General features: G+C 48.7%; 1 protein-coding gene across 1 annotated transcript in view; it reads right to left on the reverse strand.

Annotated features, from left to right (window-relative positions):
* LOC140421015 (calmegin-like) overlaps positions 1 to 13,038 on the reverse strand; it is an 80,826-nt gene extending 67,788 nt beyond the window's left edge. The window contains exon 1 of the mRNA XM_072505292.1: positions 13,020 to 13,038. The gene's annotated coding sequence lies outside the window, so the exon portion shown is untranslated. The remainder of the gene's footprint in view (positions 1 to 13,019) is intronic.
* Positions 13,039 to 22,195: the final 9,157 nt, after the last annotated feature.

The following is a 22,195-nucleotide window of genomic DNA, read 5'->3' on the forward strand; positions in this document are numbered from 1 at the left end:
GTCACAGGTGCAGCTGTGTGCTAGCACCCTCCCGGCATCTGAGGAGAAGGTGATTCGTATCCGTGAGGAGACAGCCAAAGACCCCCTCTTTCAGCGTGTCATGCAACACCTAGCCAATGGCTGGCAAGAAGAGCAGTGCCCTCAATTTTTCAATGTAAAGGACGACCTGACAGTGGTTGATGGTATTGATGCACGATCAATGACCACTAAAGCGAGGTTGTAGTCCAAGCTAGATGTTTCCCCCAGCAGCTCAGGTACAGAATGAAGGGTGCTGGGGCGGCACGGGCTCTTATACCCCGCCTTGCAAGGCGGAGCTACCATACAGCTTGACCAATAGAAAACATACAATATCTACCAATGGTGTTCCAGCATTACCAGGTACCGTAATACCTCTACACAGACTATCACATTCACCCCCTGTTAAAAAGGAGTCCAGCGGGGGTGGTGGCCTGATATTATGTCAGTAATATTGCGTCAGTCTTCACAGTAGAAGACATGAGTAATATCCCAACAATTCCGGAGAGTCAGGGGGCAGAGTTGAATATGGTAGCCATCACAAAGGAGAAAGTGCTAGAGAAACTAAGCGGTCTAAAAATTGATAAATCTCCGGGCCCAGATGGGCTACATCCTAGAGTTCTAAAGGAGATAGCTGAAGAAATAGTGGAGGCGTTAGTTATGATCTTTCAAAAGTCACTGGAGTCAGGGAAAGTCCCAGAGGATTGGAAAATCGCTGTTGTAACCCCCCTGTTCAAGAAGGGAATAAGGAAAAAGATGGAAAATTATAGGCCAATTAGCCTAACCTCGGTTGTTGGCAAGTTTCTAGAATCCATTGTTAAGGATGAGATTTCTAAATTCTTGGAAGTGCAGGGTCGGATTAGGACAAGTCAGCATGGATTTAGTAAGGGGAGGTCGTGCCTGACAAACCAGTTAGAGTTCTTTGAAGAGATAACAAATAGGTTAGACCAAGGAGAGCCAATGGATGTTATCTATCTTGACTTCTAAAAGGCCTTTTATAAGGTGCCTCACGGGAGACTGCTGAGTAAAATAAGGGCCCATGGTATTCGAGGCAAGGTACTAACATGGATTGACGATTGGCTGTCAGGCAGAAGGCAGAGAGTTGGGATAAAAGGTTCTTTTTCGGAATGGCAACTGGTGACGAGTGGTGTCCCGCAGGGTTCAGTGTTGGGGCCACAGCTGTTCTCTTTATATATTAACGATCTAGATGACGGGACTGAGGGCATTCTGGCTAAGTTTGCCGATGATACAAAGATAGGTGGAAGGGCAGGTAGTATGGAGGAGGTGGGGAGGCTGCAGAAAGATTTAGACAGTTTAGGAGAGTGGTCCAAGAAATGGCTGATGAAATTCAACGTGGGCAAGTGCGAGGTCTTGCACTTTGGAAAAAAGAATAAAGGCGTGGACTATTTTCTAAACGGTGACAAAATTCATAATGCTGAAGTGCAAAGGGACTTGGGAGTCCTAGTCCAGGATTCTCTAAAGGTAAACTTGCAGGTTGAGTCCTTAATTAAGAAAGCAAATGCAATGTTGTCATTCATCTCAAGAGGCTTGGAATATAAAAGCAGGGATGCACTTCTGAAGCTTTATAAAGCATTAGTTAGGCCCCATTTAGAATACTGTGAGCAATTTTGGGCCCCACACCTCAGGAAGGACATACTGGCACTGGAGCGGGTCCAGCGGAGATTCACACGGATGATCCCAGGAATGGTAGGCCTAACATACGATGAACGTCTGAGGATCCTGGGATTATATTCATTGGTGTTTAGGAGGTTGAGGGGAGATCTAATAGAAACTTACAAGATAATGAATGGCTTAGATAGGGTGGATGTAGGGAAGTTGTTTCCATTAGCAGGGGAGACTAGGACCCGGGGGCACAGCCTTAGAATAAAAGTGAGTCACTTTAGAACAGAGATGAGGAGAAATTTCTTCAGCCAGAGAGTAGTGGGTCTGTGGAATTCATTGCCACAGAGGGCGGTGGAGGCCGGGACGTTGAGTGTCTTTAAGACAGAAGTTGATAAATTCTTGATTTCTCGAGGAATTAAGGGCTATGGAGAGAGAGCGGGTAAATGGAGTTGATATCAGCCATGATTGAATGGTGGCATGGACTCGATGGGCCGAATGGCCTTACCTCCGCTCGTATGTCTTATGGTCTTATGACAACATGGTAACGTGGTAGAAATTATAGTTATGGAGGTACCGTAATACCTCCGTACAGCATTTTGTAACTATTTACAATTCTGTTTACTTTTTACAACTTATGATTCATAATTAACTATACACTTTAAAATGAAGCAATCAGTCGATCGGGGGCTTGTCCTCGATCTCTGTGGCAGCTTCGACACCCCTAGACGGCGCTGGTGGGGAAAACGGTTGACCTGGGAAGGGAGTGTCTGCGGGGTGCATCAGTGGGTGGGGGGGGTCTAGACGGGGCTGGCGGAAGGACCGATCCTCCTGTAAGGTGCACTGGTGGGAGGGAGGGTGGGACTGGTGGCTGGGGTGTGCATGGGGCTCCGGCGGGCGCCAGGTCATGTTTCCCCCAGCAGCTCAGGTACAGAATGAAGGCTGCTGGGGCGGCATGGGCTCTTTCCCCTGCCTTGCAGGGCGGAGTTACCATACAGCTTGACCAATAGGAAACATACAATATCTACCAATGGTGTTCCAGCATTACCAGGTACCGTAATACCTCTACACAGACTACCACAGGTATCCTCCTCAAACTGGACCAGATTGTAATTCCACACAGTCTCCAGAGCTTGGTGCTCCGTCAAATGAGGGCCACCTGGGTGTGGAAAAGTGCAGACGCAGAGCCAGGCAGGCTGTCTACTGGCCCAGGATCAGCCAGGACATCGCAAACATGGTCCTTAACTGTGCGACCTGTCAACGCTTCCAGCCAGCGCAGAGTAAGGAGACACTTCAGCAGCATGAAATCGAAACCTCTCCGTGGTCCAAGGTTGGCATCGACCTCTTTCATGCAAATGGTCGTGATTACGTGTTAATCATGGATCACTTTTCCAATTACCCTGAAGTTGTGGAGCTCTCAGTCCTCACATCTCGGACCGTCATCAAGGCCTGTAAGGAGACGTTCTCCAGGCATGGTATCCCACTCACTGTCATGAGTGACAATGGCCCATGCTTCAGCAGCCATGAATGGTCTCTGTTTGCCCAGTCGTATCAGTTCAAACACATCACTTCCAGCCCACACTATCCGCAGTCAAACGGAAAAGTTGAGAAAGGGGTGCACATAGTGAAGCAGCTCATCTGCAAGGCCGCGGATTCTGCGTCTGACATTCACCTTGCGCTGCTTGCGTACAGGGAGAACCCACTGTCCACTGGCATGTCGTCGACTCAACTCCTGATGAACAGGGACCTGCAAACGACATGTCCAGCCATACACGTGCCCAACCTGGATCACCTCCCGGTGCTGCAGAAGGTGCAGCAACTCCGAGACCGGCAAAAATAGGGCTATGATGCTCATACCACCGATTTGCCCGTGTTATCCCCGGGAGACACTGTTCGGGTCAAGATCCCTGATGGAGGCTGGTTAGCTCCAGCTGTCGTTGTTCGACAGGCTGCCCCTGGCTTGCATGTTGTGCGTCTGGCTGATGGTTCTGTTGTGCGACGAAACAGACGGGCCCTGCGCAAAGTTGCCTGCCCGCAACCGCTTTCTTCTCCGTTTCCTTCTGTTGTTTTGCCACCTCCTGATACCTCGACTCACGAGGCCACCAGTCAGGCTTCAATCCCGCCCATCAAGGCGCTGTCGTCCCCACCACCACCTCTCAGGCGGTCGACCAGGATCAGACGCCACAGAGACTGGATTTTTGAACATTTGTTCTGTTTGCTTTGTTCTGTGTTCTCGCATTAGACAGCTGTTTTCACATGTACATATGTTCACATCCACTGCATGTATATACGTTAATATTGGCCTACTCTTGTAAATACGTTCACATATGTCATCCAAACATAAAAAAAGGGGAGATGTCATGATATGCAGACACACACATAATGATATTCAGACAAGTAGCTAATGGACACAGAGAACAGGACATGACCAATAAGCAGGCAGGACACTCAGGGGTGGGATCTGACTATAAAAGACACAAGGCACTCACACTCCGCCTCTTTCCACTGATGAACACCTAGAGAGTCAGTCAAGGGTGTTGTTACAATCTCACACCTCCAGCACGTGGCTAAGAGCTAGTCTGGTTCAGTCAGACAGAGTAACCACACTTAAGTTCGCAGAGAGTTGAACTCACAGAGAACTGTGTTAACTGTGCTGCTAGTTCAATAAACCTGATTGAACTAACTTCAAGGTCTGGAGTGTCTTTTTGAGCTATGTTGCATCCAGTTGCAGCCAGTGTTAAACCAGTGTACCTAACACGACAGGATGGAGGTCAGCTTCTCGACCCAGTGCCTCAGTGTGGCTCGGAGATTTGATGGAGTTCCTATACTTTGAGAAAGTCAAGTACACGGTGGGGGTAACAATTGAGGCAGCTGTTTGTTGTATATTTCAAAGAGCTGGTCACCGTTAGATGCTAAAGGGGGGGGGTGCTGTGGGGAGTAAGACAAAGAGGAGGAGTTAGGTGTTTTTTTGGAGGTGCGGGGCTACGGCCTGGGGGGGCTGTGGTTGGTGGGATTGTTTTTTTAAAATTCTGGTTGTTTGTGTCGTTCTGTTTTTGTATGGTGGACAAAATGAAAATAGTTGAATAAAAATATTTCAAAAAAGAAATGGATTTGAATTGTCATTCTGGTGTAACTTCTACCATATCGTCCCCTTAATAGGGATCGATACAGCTCAAACAGACCAAGCTCTGTCGGTTACATTTTCACCATTGTCGTGTTGGGTGTTCCGATATACAAATGAACCAACACGGTGGTAGATGGTACAACTCTGTTTTATTATTCGGTATAATAACAACTGTTAACTTTTGGCTGTGGTTTGTACTTCACCAGTTAATCTGTGGACCCAGCCCTAGCACTATCCTAGAGAGGCACTCAGCATATGGTGTATGTCTGAGTGGCACGCTGTGAGCTCTGTGCTCTGAGCTATCTCCTGGTGGAATGAGCGGGAACTGTGGTGTTCCCTGTTTTATAGTGCGTGTGCTCTCACTGGTGATTGGCTGTGATGTTGCGTGTGTGTTGATTGGTCCGTTGACCTGTCCATCAATGTGTGTGTGTGATTGCACCATGATATGTTAATATGGATATCATGACAACCATGTCTAATCAACCCAGAAGAGCAGACAGCACAGCCAATATGTATCATTTAATCAATGAGTAGAGTTGGAGCGACTATTGCAAAGATACAAAGTCATCACTGGGATTGGAGAAGGCAGCCCAGAAATTACCGAGTGAGTTGTGTTAAATATGTAAAGTAATCAGACCAATGGCAGGTGGAATTTAATGCCGAAAAATGCAAACTAGCCTTTCTCACCATCCTCCCCCTGTCAGCTTGTACTAGGTGTAGGGGAGGGAGCTTCCGCTGTGTTCATTTCCTCCTTCAAACAACATCATCAAGGACAAAAACAGAAAATACTGGACAATCTCAGCAGGCCTGGCGGCATCCGTGGAGAGAGAAGGGAGCCAAGGTCCCGAGTCTGGGTGACTCTTTGTCGTCATCAGCAAACAGATTGATGGTTTGTTACACATATAGAATTGTCCTGTGCATAAATAGAATTGTCCAGTGCATAAATTGCACATGGCCACACTGACTGGTAAGTTGTTCTGGATATTCGGAAATGCAACGTGCTGATCTCAAAGTGAGAGACTTTTTTTTCTTCCTGTCCAAAAAGGACCACAATAAATCACTTCTGATCCTGCCAGGTTACTAAGGGTCAGGTATAGGAGGCTGCTCTGACCCTGCCCGGCGACTGGGTGTTGTACACCCAGTGTCTGGTCTGGCACATATGGGGTTAATGTGGGACTGACTACAGTACTGACCACACAGTGAGGTAAGAAGGCAGATGACTCAGACCCAGTGGTCAGTAAGTGGAGATGGGTTCCTTTTTATTCATTCACGGAATGTAGGCATCGCTGGCTGGGCCAGCATTTATTGCCCATCAAGTGGCTTGCTAGGATGTTTCAGAGGGCATTGAACATTGTTGTGGGTCTGAAGTCACATGTCGGCCAGACCAGGTTAGGACACCAGATTTCCTTTCCCAAAGGACATTCGTGACCCAGCTGGGTTTTTACAACAATGGTTTCATGGTCCCCATTAGACTTTTACTTACAGATTAAAAAAAATATATATATTTTATTCAAATTTTTTTCGGCCAAACAAAACAGTACAAAAATTTTTCCCTTTTACAACAATAAAACAATATAAATAATAGTGACCGTTTTTAACAAATAAATAAATAATATATAAACTAAATGGCAACTGCCATAACAAAATATTAACTCTCCCAAATAATTAAATCAAACAAGCCAATATACATATCCAAGTAAAAATCTCCATACAAAAACACTCCTGAGGACCCACCCGAGCCCCTCCCCCCCGGTTGCTGCTGCTACTTTCCCATTTCCTTTATCGTTCTGCGAGATAGTCAATGAACGGTTGCCACCGCCTGGTGAACCCTTGAGCCGAACCTCTTAGTGCGAACTTTATCCGTTCCAGTTTTATAAACCCTGCCATGTCGTTTATCCAGGCCTCCACGCCCGGGGGTTTAGCTTCCTTCCACATTAACAATATCCTTCGCCGGGCTACTAGGGACGCAAAGGCCAAAACATCAGCCTCTCTCGCCTCCTGCACTCCCGGCTCTTCTGCAACCCCGAATATAGCCAACCCCCAGCTTGGCTCGACCCGGACCCCCACCACCTTTGAAAGCACCTTCGCCACCCCCACCCAGAACCCCTGCAGTGCCGAGCATGACCAAAACATGTGTGTGTGGTTCGCTGGGCTTCTCGCGCATCTCCCGCACCTATCCTCTACCCCAAAAAATTTACTGAGCCTTGCTCCGGTCATGTGCACCCTGTGCAAGACCTTGAATTGTATCAGGCTAAGCCTGGCACACGAGGATGAAGAGTTTACCCTGCGTAGGGCATCTGCCCACAGCCCCTCTTCGATCTCTTCCCCCAGCTCTTCTTCTCATTTTCCCTTCAGCTCATCCACCATGATCTCCCCCTCGTCTCTCATTTCCCTGTATATATCTGACACCCTACCTTCCCCCACCCATGTCCCCGAAATCACTCTATCCTGAATCTCCTGCGTCGGGAGCTGCGGAAATTCCCTCACCTGTTGCCTCACAAAAGCTCTCAATTGCATATACCGAAATGCATTCCCCTGGGGCAACCCATATTTTTCCGTCATGGCTCCCACACTCGCAAACGTCCCGTCTAGGAACAGATCCCTCAGTTGCACAATCCCTGCTCTCTGCCATGTTCTAAATCCCCCATCTATTCTCCCCGGGACAAACCTATGATTATTCCTTATCGGGGACCGCACCGAGGCTCCCGTCATTCCCCTATGCCGTCTCCACTGCCCCCAAATTTTCAGCGTTGCCACCACCACTGGACTTGTGGTGTATTTCTTCGGGGAGAACGGCAACGGCGCCGTCGCCAATGCTTGTAGGCTGGTTCCTTTAAAGGACACCATTTCCAGTCTCTTCCACGCCGCTCCCTCCCTTTCTCCCATCCACTTACACACCATTGAGATATTGGCGGCCCAATAATAATCACTTAAGCTCGGCAGTGCCAGTCCCCCCCCTATCCCTGCTACGCTGCAAAAACCCCCTCCTCACTCTCGGGGTCTTCCAAGCCCACACAAAGCTCATAACACTCTTCTCGATTTTTTTGAAAAAGTCTCTCGTAACCATCACCGGGAGGCACTGGAACACAAAAAGAAATCTCGGGAGGACTACCATTTTGACCACCTGCACCCTGCCCACCAGTGACAGGGACACCATGTCCCATCTCTTAAAATCCTTCTCCATCTGTTCCACCAATCGTGTTAAATTAAGCCTATGTAAGGTTCCCCAACTCCTGGCTATCTGGATCCCTAAGTACCGGAAATCTCTTGTTACCCTCCTCAGCGGTAAATCATCTATTCCCCTGCTCTGCTCCCCCGGATGCACCACAAACAACTCACTCTTCCCCATATTCAATTTGAACCCCGAAAATTCCCCAAACTCCCTGAGTGTCCACATTATCTCAGGCATCCCCTCCACTGGGTCCGCAACACACAGCAATAGATCATCTGCATACAATGATACCCGGTGTTCTTCTCCTCCCCTGAGTACTCCCCTCCACTTCCTGGAGCCCCTCAGTGCTATGGCCAGGGGTTCAATTACCATTGCAAACAATAACGGAGAAAGGGGACACCCCTGACTCGTCCCTCTATAAAGACGGAAGTAGTCAGACCTCTGCCTGTTCGTGATCACACTTGCCACCGGGGCCCTATATAGCAGCTGTACCCATCCAATAAACCCTTCTCCAAAACCAAATCTCCTCAACACTTCCCACAGATAGTCCCACTCCACTCTGTCGAATGCTTTCTCGCCGTCCATCGCCACCACTATCTCCGCCTCCCCCTCTGGTTGGGGCATCATCATCACCCCTAGCAGCCTCCGTATGTTCGTGTTCAGCTGTCTCCCCTCAACGAACCCAGTTTGATCCTCGTGGACCACCCCCGGGACACAATCCTCTATCCTCGTCGCCATCACCTTGGCCAGGAGCTTAGCATCTACGTTCAAAAGGGAAATGGGCCTGTAGGACCCACACTGCAGCGGGTCTTTTTCCTTCTTCAAAAGTAGCGATATCGTCGCCTCTGACATAGTCGGGGGCAACTTCCCCCTTTCCCTGGCCTCATTAAAAGTTCTCGTCAAAAGCGGGCCAGTAGGTCCATATATTTCCGATAAAATCCCACTGGGAACCCATCCGGTCCCGGTCCCGGGGTCTTCCCCGCCTGCATGCTCCCAATCCCCTTTTACCACCTCCTCCATCTCAATCTGTGCTCCCAGTCCTGCCCTCTCCTGCTCCTCCACCTTTGGGAATTCCAGCTGATCCAGGAAACACATCATTCCCTCCTTCCCTTCCAGGGGCTGAGCCTTATATAACCCCTCATAGAATGCCTTGAACACCCCGTTCACTCTCTCCGCTCCCCTTTCCATCTCTCCCTCCTCATCTCTCACCCCACCTATCTCCCTCGCCGCTCCCCTCTTCCTCAATTGGTGGGCCAGTAGCCGACTCGCCTTCTCTCCATACTCATACTGTACACCCTGTGCCCTCCTCCACTGTGCCTCTGCCTTACCCGTGGTCAGGAGGTCAAATTCCACATGTAACCTTTGTCTTTCCCTGTACAGTCCCTCCTCCGGTGCCTCTGCATATTGCCTGTCCACCCTCAGAAGTTCTCTCAACAATCGTTCCCTTTCTTTACCCTCTTGCTTCCCTTTCTGTGCCCTTATGGATATCAGTTCCCCTCTGACCACCGCCTTCAACGCCTCCCAGACCACTCCCATCTGAACCTCTCCATTGTCATTAAGCTCCAAGTACCTTTCGATACACCCCCTCGCCCTTAGACATACTCCCTCATCCGCCAATAAGCCCATATCCATTCTCCAGAGTGGGTGCTGTTCTTTTTCCTCTCCTACCTCCAGGTCTACCCAATGTGGAGCGTGGTCCGAAATGGCTATGGCCGTATACTCCGTCCCTGTCACCTTCGGAATCAGTGCCCTTCCCAAAACAAAAAAGTCGATCCGTGAATATACCTTGTGAACATGGGAGAAAAATGAGAACACCTTACTCCTAGGCCTAATAAATCTCCAGGGGTCTACTCCTCCCATCTGCTCCATGAAGTCCTTGAGCACCCTGGCCTCTGCCGGCCTCCTCCCGGTCCTGGACCTCGACCGGTCCAGCCCTGGATCAAGCACCGTATTGAAGTCTCCCCCCATTACCAACCTTCCCGCCTCCAGGTCCGGGATACGCCCCAACATACGCCTCATAAAATTTGCATCATCCCAGTTCGGGGCGTATACGTTCACCAGAACCACCGCCTCCCCTTGCAATCTGCCACTCACCATCACATATCTACCCCCACTATCTGCCACTATGGTCTTTGCCTCAAACAGTACCCGTTTCCCCACTAAGATAGCCACCCCTCTATTCTTCGCATCCAAACCCGAATGAAACACCTGCCCCACTCATCCTCTACGTAGTCTGACCTGGTCTGTCAGTTTCAGGTGCGTCTCCTGCAACATAACCACATCTGCCTTTAATTTCTTTAGGTGTGCGAGTACCCGTGCCCTTTTAATCGGCCCGTTCAGCCCTCTCACATTCCACGTGATCAGCCGGGTTGGGGGGCTCTTTACCCCCCCCCCCGCCCCTTGTCGACTAGCCATCCCCTTTTTTAACCCAGCTCCTCACCCGGTTCCCACGTACCCGTATATCCCACCGACGGTGCCCCCCCGTCTTGACCACCCCGTCCCATAACAGCTCCCCCTTCTCCTTAGCAGCAGCAACCCAGTTAACTCCCCCCCCCCTCCGCTAGATCCCCCTCTAGCGTAGTTGCACCCCCCATGTTGCTCCCAGAAGTCAGCGAACTCTGGCTGACCTCGGCATCCCCCCTTGCCCTCGTCCCCTCACTGTGCGAGGCCCCCTCCTTCCTGCATCCCTGTTCCCGCCACAATTACCATAGCGCGGGAGCAAAGCCCGCATTTCCCACTCGGCCCCACCCCTAATGGCGCATTTCCCGTCTCCTTCCCCTTTCCTTCCCACCGGCGCCCACAGTTCCTCATACTCCCTCCCCCCCCCCCCAACGAGGGGAAGAGAGAAAAGTTACAGGGTCGAAGAATTAACAAATTGAGAAGAAAAAAAATCGTCCCCCCCTTCCCCTTCCCCTTCCTCGCCCCACATAATCACCCCACCACTTTATCCCAGAAGCTCTTTCTCTCGCCAGACTATTCCAGCTTCTCGTCCACAATGAATGTCCACGCCTCTTCTGCCGTCTCAAAGTAGTGGTGCTTCCCTTGGTGTGTGACCCACAGTCTCGTCGGTTGCAACATTCCAAATTGAACCTTCTTTTTGTGAAGCACCGCCTTAGCCCGATTGAAACTTGCCCTCCTTCTCGCCACCTCCGCACTCCAATCCTGGTATACGCGGATCACCGCGTTCTCCCACCTACAGCTCCGAGTTTTCTTCGCCCATCTGAGGCAGTGCTTCCAACCTCTCCGCACACCTTTTGTGCTGTGCCTCGTGCGTCTCTGTCTTCATCACCAGGCCCTGTATTTCATCTTCGTTTTCAGCAGTCTTTGCCTTCACGACCCGAAGCTCCAGCTCCTGGGTCCTCTGCTCCTCCTTTAGCCCTTCAATCGCCTGTAATATCGGGGCCAACACCTCCTTCTTCAACTCCTTCTTCAGCTCTTCCACATAGCGCCGCAGGAACTCTTGTTGCTCCGGGCCCCATAACAAACGGCCACCTTCCGACGCCATCTTGCTTCAAGCTTCCCTTCCTTGCCGCTGCTCCAGAGGATCATCTGCAATCCGGCCGCTATCCTCTCCTTTTTCCATGTGTGTCCGGGGGGATTCCCTTCTAGTTTACCGCACAGTGATTTTTGCCGTTTAAATTGCCGTTGGGGCTCCTATCAAGAGCCCAAAAGTCCGTTCCAATGGGAGGTGCCGAAACGTGCGACTCAGCTGGTCATTGCCACACCCGGAAGTCACTTACAGATTTTAATTGAATTCAAATTTCACCATCTGCAGTAGTAGGGTCCAAACCTTGAGCATTGCCCCGGGTCTCTGGATTACTAGTTGTAATAGCTGAAAGCCTGTACTCTTTATTGTACATGTGTAAATACTTATACATGTTAATAAAAGGGCAGCACGGTGGCGCAGTAGATAGCACTGGGACTGCGGCGCTGAGGACCTGGGTTCGAATCCTGGCTCTGGGTCACTGTCCATGTGGAGTTTGCACATTCTCCCCGTGTTTGCGTGGGTTTTGCACCCACAACCCAAAGATGTGCAGGTTAGGTGGATTGGCTGCGCTAAATTGTCCCTTAATTGGAAAAGAAATAATAATTGGGTACTCTAAATTTAAAAAAAAATGCATGTTAATAAATACTTACAGTTAACCGACTGAAGTTAATAAAGACTTTTTTAAGAGACACCACCCTGTAACCAACACCCTCCCAACAGGGGTCCTGTACAGGAGTCTGGTCCCCACCATTTATTATGACTGCTTTTGTGACTAAGCTGTGTGAAAATTAGCTTTGCATTTACCAAATTATTAATGGCTACACCGCAAAAGTAAGCAGTTGCAAAACACCATGGTATATCCTGAGGCTGTGTTAAGACACTAAATAAAGTTTCCCCTCCTCCTTCCTTTTGTTTGTATGGACTTGTTGTTTGTAAGGATGTGCCAGGCATTCACAATAAAGCAGTTCTTTCACTTCAGTAAGCAAGAGAGAGAGAGCTTTCCTTTCCATTCCAAGGTCTAAATACTTCTGCCCAGTTCTCTCATAAAGCATCACCCAGGAACCAAGCACGGACTGTTGCCTACCCAGTCAATCCGACTCTCTTCAAACCTAGTTCCTGAGATCTATTTGGTGCTGTGGAGTCTGGCTTCTCTCAAAAAAAAAGAAAACCTGGGAACACAGTGTCCTGACAAGTAGGCTGCTTCAACCTCGAGTCTTCTGCTTAAATTCCGATTATGGGTCCACGGGCCAAAATAATAAAATAACATAAAAGAATTGGGAACAAAGGGGAATAGGGCTGGTTTAGCACAGTGGGCTAAACAGCTGGCTTGTAATGCAGAACAAGACCAGCAGCGCGGGTTCAATTCCCATACCAGCCTCCCTGAACAGGCACCGGAATGTGGCGACTCGGGGTTTTTCACAGTAACTTCATTGAAGCCTACTCTTGTGACAATAAGCTATTATTATTAAACAGGAAAGACTCTTACAGCTTTCAGTCTCAGTCTCGTGGATGGCCTCAGGGCAACGTTTGCAATGCTGGGGTTTTAACAGTTTACCAAAGTGTCCGTATCTGGTACAGTGGAAGCATTGGCTTATACTCACAGGAAGCTGTTCTCTCCTGTGAGGGCACGTCACAGCGCAGCACTGGCAAGGTCGCTCTGCTGGGGCGGTTCACTAATTGCTTTCCCTGACTTGGATTGTTTCTGCGTCTTCGTGATCTGATATGTTGTCCAGTTTTGATGGGCTTCACAAAATGGCGGTGGCGCAGTTCTGGAAGGAGAATGTTTAACAATGGCTCTGTCGGCTGGGTGTCTGCCAGCTTACTTTATTTAGCAGTGTAGCGTTGCAAATAGAGAGGTGTTTAAATTAACTGCAAGTTTGCTGTTTAAAGATTCGGATGGTCACGAGGTTCCCCAGAGTAAGTTAATTATTTATTTTTGTTTCCTTTTTAACTTGGAGGCCACCTATTGAGGGTTGAAGTCAGGGATCAGGATCAGCGATGGGTTTTGTTCAAATGGCGTTTCCGACTGAATTAGTAAAAGGGCTTTGCAGGACTGGCTGTAGCCTGGAAGTTAAAAAGATTTATAATAATAATATTAATCTTTATTGTCACAAGTAGGCTTACATAAACACTGCAATGAAGTTACTGTGAAAAGCCCCTCATCGCCACATTCGGGTACACAGAGGGAGAATTCAGAATGTCCAAATTACCGAACAGCACATCTTTTGGGACTTATGGGAGGAAACCGGAGCACCCGGAGGAATCCCACGCAGACACGGGGAGAACGTGCAGACTCGCACAGATAGTGACCCAAGCCGGGAATCGAACCTGGGACCTTGGAGCTGTGAAGCAACACTGCTACCCACCGTGTTACTGTGCTGCCCTGCCAGATATTGCCCCCTGGCCACCCCCAGGCCACCCAACACCAGTCCCCCCCAGCCCTTGCGGAAGCCTCCCCTCCCCGGCCAGCAGCTCGGCTCCCGCTCGACTGTAGCGGCGCTGGACACAGTCCGCAGCTGCCACGATGGGTTTCTGACCGCTGAGACCACACGTCAACTGCGAAGTCAGGAACACGGCCCATTGGGGGCGGAGCATTAGGGGAGGGTCTTCAGATGACGTACTAACACCGTTCCAACGACATGCGGTGTGCAACGCAATGATGCCATTTCGGAGGGGGCGGGGGATACAAGACCTGCGTCAAACAGGCGCCGCTCCTGATTTCGGCATCAGAAGGGATTCTCTGCCCAATCGTCGAATACAAAATTGGCGTTGGGGAATGGTGAAACCCGCCCATTGACTTTCAGCAGCAGCGGAGAATCCTGGCTGCTGTTTCTGGCACAGAGCACACTTTAACTGGCCAGAATATGTTACAGTTCATTCTTCTAGGTATTTTCAAACATATGGCCCAACAGGTCCCTGACAGTGTTTATGCTCCGCGTGAGCCTCCTCCCATCTTCTTTGTCTAATCCCATCAACATATCCTTATATTCCTTTCTCCTTCATGTCTTCACCTAGCTTCCCATATATTTGATTCTGCTATTTGCCTCAACTACTTCACGCGGTGATGAGTTCCACATTCTAGCCTCTGCATGAAGAAGTTTCTCTTGAATTTCTTAATGGATTTATTGATGAGTATCTTACATTTATGGCCAGTAGTTCAGGTGTCCTCCGCAATTGGAAACTCCCTTTGTTCACCGTATCAAGTGCTTTCATAATCTTAAAAGCTTCTATCAGGTTACCTGAGCACCACAGCAATCAATCTTTCCCCCCTGGTTATGATCTCTCAGTTCTGTTTCATTCTAGTAAATCCTTTCTCGCACCTTCTCCAGTGTCTCCATATCCTTTTTATAATAGGGAGCAGGACCATTCCTAGTACTCCCAGTGTAATGTACCCAATCTTCTGTGCAAGTAACCTCTCTGCTTTTCAATTCTTTCCATCTTGAAGTGAGCACTAGTGTTTTGTTTGCTTTATTTTATGGCATTTTGCATTCTATTTTTAATGATTTGTATATCTGTACTCCAGATTCCTCTGTTCCTTCCTGCCATTCCAACATGTATTTTCCGTGGAGTTATGTTGCCTCCTTATTCTTCTTAACAAAATGTATAACCTATTATATTGAAGTCCGTTTGCCAATTATATAGCCGTTTGGCAAGTTTATTAATGAAATGAAAATCGCTTATTGTCACAAGTAGGCTTCAAATGAAGTTACTGTGAAAAGCCCCGAGTCGCCACATTCCGGCGCCTGTTCGGGGAGGCTGGTACGGGAATTGAACCGTGCTGCTGGCCTGCCTTGGTCTACTTTCAAATCCAGTGATTTAGCCCTGTGCTAAACAGCCCCTAGGGGGTCTCCCTATATTTTATCACAGTCCTCCTCTGTACAAACTGCACCCCCAGAATTTGGCATGATCCACACATTTTGAAATTATGCTTCAGATTCCTGAGTCCAAATCATTTATTTAAATGATGAGAAATGGTGGTCCCAGCATCAATCCTTGTGGAATACCGCTTCCACCGTTTGCTAATCCGAGTAACTGCCTTTCACCCCTACTGTCAATCGCTGTTCTGTAGCCATTTTGCTATCCATTCTATTACTTGCCATTAACACCATGTGCTCTCATGTTAGCCATGTATCTATTAATCATTATCATACCAAAAGCTTGTATAGGCATTCCTCCCCTCAACCCTTTTTCACTTCCTCTGTTCCTTCTTAAAAGACGCTCTAAGCACTTAAAGGAGTAGGAATATGCCATTTAGCCCCTTGGGGCATCATGGTTGATCATTGACTTCAACTCTACTGTCCCACTGAATTCCCAGACCTCTTGATTCCCTTGGAGTCCAAAGAGCTATCAAGCTCAGCCTTGAATATACACGATTGCTGAGCATTCACAGCCATCTTGGTTAGAGGATTCCAATGATTCATAACTCTCTGAATGAAGGGATTTCTCCTAGTCGTAGTAACAAAAGGCCACCCCCTTCTCCTGAGATAGGCTCCCTTATTCTAGACTCTCCACTCATGGGAAACAACAGGGGAATTTTCAGGCCTGTTAGCCTCAGGTGCAAATTCCGTTATGGCCACTAACACCATAGCAATTGTCGCGCCAGGCAGGAATGTTCCCTTCCAGTCGGGGAACACTTCAGCAGTCAAGGGCATTCAGCCTCTGATCTTTGGGTAAGCATTCTCTATGGCGGTCTTCAGGACGCGCGACAACGCAGAATCGCCGAGCAAAAACTGATAGCCAAGTTCCGCACACATGAGTATGGCTTCAATCGGGACCTTGGATTTATGTTGCATTACATTCACCCCCCCCCCACCACCTGGCCTGGGCTTGCGAAATCCTACCAACTGTCCTGGCTTGAGACAATTCACACCTCTTAAACCTGTGATTATCCCTCTCTCCAGTCGTTCCGTCTGGACCTGTAAAGACTTAATTACCTGCAAAGATTTGCATTCGAAGTATCATCTTGCATCTTTGACTTTGTCTGTATATATGTTTCTGGAACTCATCTCTTCATTCACTTGAGGCAGGAGCTGCGCTCCGAAAGCTAGTGATTCGAAATAAACCTGTTGGACTTTAACCTGGTGTTGTAAGACTTCTTACTGTGTCTACCCCAGTCCAACGCCGGCATCTCCACATCCCAGATGTGAAAGGTTAGCAAGCTACCCTATTGCAGCATGCACTATGTTAATTCTTACTGATAACAAATACTAAACAAACCGTCAAAATTAATTTCTGATCTGGTTCCAATTGCGCGAGAAACCGGGCTTTATTGATTTTTTTTTGTTTAAACTGTACAAGGCATGTTTCAAACCACATGTATGGTGTCCCGGTGTGATGGCAAGGACTGGCCACTGGAGGGGGCTGTTTACTCTCCTGCAAAAGTGCAAGTTCATTACATCAACCCAAAAGTACCCAAAGCCGCAGTTTGATATCGTCCTTCCAGCCACTGTCTAGCACATGAAGTTTCCATGCTTGACTGATAGTAGATTAGAACAGCCTGGCTCTCACAGCTGGAAGTTGTTCAGTCAGCCTTATCAGAAACCGCAGAACACACAGCAATGCCACTACATCTGATCCCCCCACCCCCCAATCGTCTTCCCTCATGTGGCAGGGTCTCTGGGAAAAACGTGTTTGTGAATTGAAGTTTTGTTTTCAGCATGAAGATATGATGCTTTTTAACATAATTTGCATCGTTATAAACATTGTGTTTGCAAGCAATTAAAAAAATTACGTCAGGCGGCATGGTGGAGCAGTGGTTAGCACTGGTGCCTCACGGCACCAAGGACTTCGGTTTGATCCCAGTCCCGGGTCACTGCCTGTGTTGAGTTTGCACATTCTCCCCGAGTTTGTGTGGGTCTCATCCCCACAAAGATGTGCAGGGTAGGTGGATTAAGGGGCTAAATTGCCCCTTAATTGGGGCAAAAAAAATTATGTCAAGCAGGGACAGAGGGATGTGGGACTTTATGTGTGCTGATTGTTGAAGGAGACAGGATGGATTGCAGGAGTAGTTTGCAAAGCATATGGAGTCCCGGGCTTCAAAAATAATGGTTCTGAATACAAAATCTATGCTGAACCTTTGTAAAGCTCTGATTATACCTTGGACAGGGTACTGCATCGAGTTTACAACATTTAATGCAGGATGGAAATGGCCTTTAGAGGGTGTGGAGGAGATTTGTGATCATAGTTCCGTGGATTAGAGGATTTGCTACCAAGTTAGGTTGGGGAAGCTACGATTGTTTTCCATGCAGCAAAGGAAGTAGAGGAGAGATTTGATAGATGTGTACAAGAGGGCTGCGGATGCTCTATCATTGAGCAAGTCCAAGACAGAAATCGATAGTTTCCCGGAAACTATGGACATCAAAGGATATGGAAATAGTACATGAAAGTGGCGTTGAGATAGATGATCTAATTATCTGGTAGAGCAGGTTTGAAGGGCTGAATCATGCCGGTGGGATTCACTCCTGCTCTCCAGCAGTTGAGATGACCACGCCAGGGGTGTAGAACCAGTGTAGCCCCTGGGTGGTCAGGGACATGGCACAGCAGTGCCCTGGCACAGCCCTGGCAGGTTGAAACTGCTGGGGGCCGGGGAAGCGGCCTCTAGGGAACTCCATGGGGCGGGTTCCCGCTATGTGGGGATGCTGGTGATGGCGGTGGGGAGTGGTACTGAAAACCCAATGCCAGCGATGGTGGGGGTGGGCACTGGAGTCCCGATGCCGGTGATGCTGGTGGGTGGGGGTGGGCGGGTTTCATTTTGAGATTGGGGCACCCTGATCTCTGTGTAGCCAGGCTTGCTGGCTCTGTGAGGTTCTGTCCTGCCTTGGTGACAGTGCAAAACATGCCCAACTGCTTTTTTGCAAAGCGCCAGAAGATCTGGAGAGAAAACCTGGCTCTTTCTTGGGGAGAAACATGGCGGTTCTCAGTCAGACATTTTGCAATTTTGGGGGAAAATTCCTCCCTTGACCAGAACCCAAATGAGTAGGGTCTTCCCGGAGCTGGAGGACAGATGTGAACGATGCCAAGGAGGCCCGGCCAACCACGCCCACATGTTCTGGTCTTGCCCCAGACTTACTGGGTACTGGACAGCCTTCTTCGAAGCAATGTCCAAAGTGGTGGGGATGAGGGTGGAGCCGTGCCTGAAAGGGGCTGTCTTCAGGGTATCAGACCAGCCACATTGCTTCGTGGGGAGGAGGGCAGACGCCCTTGCCTTTGCCTCCCTGATCGCCCGACGTAGAATCCAGTTCGGCTGGCGGTCAGCAGCACCACCCAAAGCTCCAGACTGGCTGTCTGTCCTATCGGAATTTCTCCAAATGGAGAAATTGAAATTCGCCATCCGAGGGTCTGAAGATGGCTTCCACAGAACGTGGGAGCCATTCACCCGATTGTTCCGGACCTGTTTGTGGCCAGCAACTAAGTAGCCAAGAGCTAGGATGAGGAAGCCAAGACACAATAGGAGAGAGGGGGAAAAGGGAAGGCCCAGGGAAACAAGGAAGTGTAGCCAAACCCAGCGAGAGATAAAGGGGGTAGCAGGGAAGAAGGATGGGGGAGGGGGGAGGCGGGTAAAACAATGGAGGAGAACCAGGAAGGATAAAAGAGGGGGGGAACACAAGTGGCATAGGAAACACAGGAAAAGACAACGGCCACAACGAATACAGCAAGACGAAACGAGGACAAAAGAACAAGAAGAAGGAACGGTCCAAATTCGAGACCCATGCAAATAAATAATAAAAAACTGACCAAAATGTAAATAGCATTAGAGGCACCACCCAGGTGCCCCCCGCCCCCTCCGTAACAAAAAACCTTTCTCATTCTGTGTGCATTTGTATTTCTACCATGTATAACAAAACCCAATAAAAATATTCTTAAAAAAAACACAGAGGTCATGTATATATATATATATAATCTTCAATAATTCGATCCAATAGGAACGAACAGTGAAGGCAGTGCATTAGATCAGTGCTACACCTGATATCCCTTCTGTTCACGCTTGAACAAGTCTGGATGCCATTAATGTAACTTTGTTTAATTTCATTAACGGGATGTTGGTGTCACTGCCAAGGCCAGTATTTACTGCCTGTGTCCTAAATCAACAAGAACTTCCAACAAAGGTTAGTCTATTACTGAGCTCAAGAACGATATACAACACTTGTGCTCTGCACGCGCAGCCGGGATTAACTCCCATGCTCCCGTCACGCGATCTCCTTTGTAGCTGTGTCATCAGGTTCTCACATGATCACTCAGTCTACACTGATCGAATTGCCCTTGAGAAGGTGGCGGCGAGCTGCCTTCTTGAACGACTGCAGGAGTTGCAGGATTTTGACCTGGCAGCAGGCAGGGAACGGCGATATATTTCGAGGTCAGGATGGTGAGTGACTTGGAGGGAGACTTCCAGGTGATGGTGTTCCCATGTGCCTGCCGCCTTCGTCCTTCGAGATGATAGCAGTTGTGGGTTTGCAAGGTGATGTCTAAGGAGCCTTGGTGAGTTCCTGCTGCGCAAATGATAGATGGTACACACTGCTGCAACTGTGTGTCGTTGGTGAGTGAGTGCTTATGGAAGGGGTACCAATCAATTGGACTGATTTGTGCTGGATTGTGTCAAGGTTCTTGATTGTTGTTGGAGCAGCACTCATCCAGACAAGTGGAGAGCATTCCATCCTGACCTGTGACTTGCAGGCTTTGGGAAATCAGCTGGTGAGTTACTGGCCACAGGCGTCCTAGCCTCTGCCCTGCTCTTGTAGCCACAGTATTTCTGGGTGTGATGGGTATAGGATGGGTGCTGGGTCCTCTCACTGAGAGTAATTGCAATGACAACAGGGAACTAAAGTGCTGCTGTAGGCCTCAAAAACCTAAGGCAGTTTATAAGGATGGGGCATCCTTGGGCCTTGTGAGATCTTGTGGAGGGAATTAGTTATCTTGAACCTGGCTGAGCAGAGCAGGAGTCTACAACTAGCAGACACATATCCTGGAATGCTTGTGAGAAGTATTCTTTTCCCTTGAAGCGAATGTTTAAAATGACAGCAAAAGGGCAAGATTTCAGAGCAGCTTTGAAAAAGACAATTTACGAGCATGCCAGTAAACAGGGGTTAAGGCCACCTGCTTTAATGTCATGGCTGCTGAACTGCTGTGGCAGGAAGTCAAAGAAAAGAGTGATAGCATATTTCTCCAAATGGACAGAAGGTCACTTGAGCCATGACAAGAGGTAATGGGGACCATCAGCAGCAGCAACAACATTGTGCCACGAACCTGGGGCCAGGTTGAAGAAGTTCAATGATACTACTAGGAAGGAGGAAGCATGTATGAATCTTTATACAGATTTTAAACTGCTTGGCAACCACGTGGCATTTTTCCTAGTGTTTCCTATCACTCAGTATAATCAGGCGGTTGAAGTAGTATCAGGTGGAAATGGCATAATCTCGTGTACAGTAGGTTGGCTCAGTGGTCACAAGTTACATTGATTTCCCAAAGTATCTGCAAGCATCTGATGCATGAAAGAGCAATAAAACAGCAGCATCTTCACAATAGTTTCTGAGTGTAAAGGGGAATGGCACCGACAATGTTGGAGTTAGGATGCTACAGTAGGAAGGCCATAGCTGCTTGAGAAGATCTTACTACAGTTCCTCCTGTAGCCATGTAAAATGGCCACCTGCAAAGGACCATGGGAATTGTGGTCAATTTGGGACACAGGCAGGTACACAGCCTCTGTGTATTGTGCAAAGAAACCAGACTTGGCTGAAACTTGCATCCATTGAGAATCTGTTACCATTTTCCCCAAGACAATAGCATTCGCATTAAGGACCATCAATGACAGCAGACTAACCGGCAGCCCCCCCCCCCCTTATTTGGAAAGGACTACGTGCCTGGGACAATGATAGCTAGGACCCGCCCAGCCATCGAGGCATCCGCCCCCTAATTGACTGAAACCGATGAGGGTCTCTGTCAAAAACCCTACCGATCCATTGGACCTGGAGTAAGGACCGCCCAAAAGGGCGCGAAAGAGACGAAGGATAAAAAGCCCTGTGCACTAGAGATCGGTCTCTTTTGGGACCGGCCCGTGCGCGACCAACTGTAGCAGAACAACCAAATTCAAGGACCCGCGACCATCCTGAAGGACGAGCCCAGCTGAGACGAACCCAACAACTTCCAAACCGACCACGTGGACCCGGATAAAGGCCTTATCTCGCACAGTGCCGGTCACTCAAAGTTAAGTAAAGGCTGTGTAGTTTAGTACGGAGCCGCGTGTATCATTGCATAGAGATACAAGTCTTGTGTTATTAACAAACTGTGTTTTTGAGCTAACATACTGGTTGAGTGGTCATTTGGTCAATATAAGAAACAGCTTGCGGTTCACGTAAAGGGTAAAAAGGCAACACTCCACTGACAAAAAGTTTGGACCGTTTGAGGGAAGGAGGATAGAGCTCCAGGATTGCAATATCATAAAGGCTGTGGGTTGGCATGTCCCCGTCTTTCCATACAGGTTCACTGCCTTCTTCCCAGTTCTGGTCAATGTGCCTGGCAAAGGCAACCTTCAGGATTTTCCCATGTTGATGAGTGCGATAGCAAGGCTCATGGCTTTACATTCGCCTAGCAATGAATTTGCCTTTATATATGTTGCTCTTTAAGTTCTTAAAGGAACATTAGTTCCAAGACTTGGCATGCAGCAGTCCAGTTACACCCACCCTGGGGGATATAGACAGAGGTTACGAAGAGAGCACTGAGGTGGAGCCACTGACCATCAGCGAGCAGGAACAGGAAGAGCAGGAGGTGGGAGAAGAGGCCTGCT

Source organism: Scyliorhinus torazame, chromosome 5, assembly GCF_047496885.1.
Source record: "Scyliorhinus torazame isolate Kashiwa2021f chromosome 5, sScyTor2.1, whole genome shotgun sequence".
NCBI lineage: Eukaryota > Metazoa > Chordata > Chondrichthyes > Carcharhiniformes > Scyliorhinidae > Scyliorhinus > Scyliorhinus torazame.